Here is a 1,701-nt window from a genome sequence, read left to right on the forward strand (position 1 = left end):
TGTGATGTCTTCACTATTATTTTACAATGTAGAAAATAGTAAAAATAATGAAAAACCCATGAATGAGTAGGTGTGTCCAAATTTTTGACTGGTACTGCATGTACAAAAATATATGGGCATATTACAAACTTGTCCATTTGAAAGTGTTCAAAATACACTAAAATCATCCAAAATCCACAATCGATACAGCTAAAAAATAATGGGATGTCAAAACAAGTTGACATTGAGTTTTAGGAAAGTGTGCTTTATCAATTTACCTAATTTTGATAACCGTTATTTTGGACAAAATCAAGACGTCAATATTTTGTAATGCTTTTTGTATCATTTAAAAACAATTACAGCACAATTCGAGCAAATTCTGAATTTGCGATTAATCAGGACTAGTCACAGCAAATCCTGCGATTAACTCATTATTTTTTTAAATAGTTTAACAGCCCGAATTTCTACATATATTCCTATGTGATCCAAGATGGCATAGCAGTCATACGTCTTTGTCTTGTCGTGTCCTGTATATGTATATTTTTTTCCCAACGTACTCTCCTGCAACCCGCATCACCCAATGTGGTATGGATCTGCTATTTTCTATACTTTAGAACCGGAACCCCAACAGAAGCTAGCCAGCTAACTAGCTACTAGCTAGTAGTCAGCTAGCCCCTGCTAGCAGTCATCAGCTAACCTTAGGCCGGTCAACTCCTGTCAGTCTGCACAGCGCAACTCAACCCAGAGCATATCGGACTGCTTTTTCTCCACCAAATCTCCAGATTTGGAGAATCTCCGGATTCCTACCGCAAGCTCTGAACCTTTTCAGCTGGATTATCGCAGCTAGCTAGCTGCTATCCGAGTGGCTACTCCTGGCTAAAGTCTATGTCCTGAAGCAAGCACGAGTTAGCCTGGAGCTAGCCTAGTGCTAGGCCCATCTCCTACAACATCTATTTTGCCATTTGGCCTGGACCCCATTTACTGCCAACACGGAGCCCCGCCGATCCATCACGACTGGTCTACCGATGTAATCCGCCCGAGGGGGTTTCAACAGGCTCCTCCGTTGTGACGTCCCCTGAAAGCCCATCTGCTAGCCTGATAGCCGCGGCCTGCTAGCTGTCTAGAGCATATCAGCCTATTTCTTGGGCTACAATACCTATTTTGCCAATTGGCCTGGATCCTTTACCTGCCTACACGGAGCCCTGCCGATCCATCAAGACTGGTCTGCCGACATAAACGTCCGAGGGTGCTACAACAGACTCTTCCGTCGCGATGTCCCCCTAAGGCCCTTCTGCTAGCCTGCTATCCCTGGCCCGTTAGCTGTCTGAATCGCAGTGTCTCCAGCCCGCCTAGCTACTCACTGGACCCTGTGATCACTCGGCTACGCATGCCTCTCCCTAATGTCAATATGCCTTGTCCATTGCTGTTTTAGTTAGTGATTACTGTCAGGATTTGGCCAGGATTGTTCAGGTTTTGGTCACTAGATGTCCCCATTGCACCTCTTTTGAACCTTTTGTTTTTTCCTTGCTCTAATTATTGTTTGCACCTGTGTGTCGTTTCCTTGTTGGTATTTAAACCCTGTGTGTTCCTCAGTTCTTTGCTCAGTGTTTGTATGTTAGCACCCAGCCCCAGCCTTGTTGTGAACATATATTTCTCTTGTTGGATTTTCCAGAGGTTCTCTGGTTTTGTTCTTGTTTATTTTTGATTAGTCTTTTGAGGTTT

This window comes from Salvelinus fontinalis, chromosome 10, assembly GCF_029448725.1.
Source record: "Salvelinus fontinalis isolate EN_2023a chromosome 10, ASM2944872v1, whole genome shotgun sequence".
Taxonomy (NCBI): Eukaryota; Metazoa; Chordata; class Actinopteri; order Salmoniformes; family Salmonidae; genus Salvelinus; species Salvelinus fontinalis.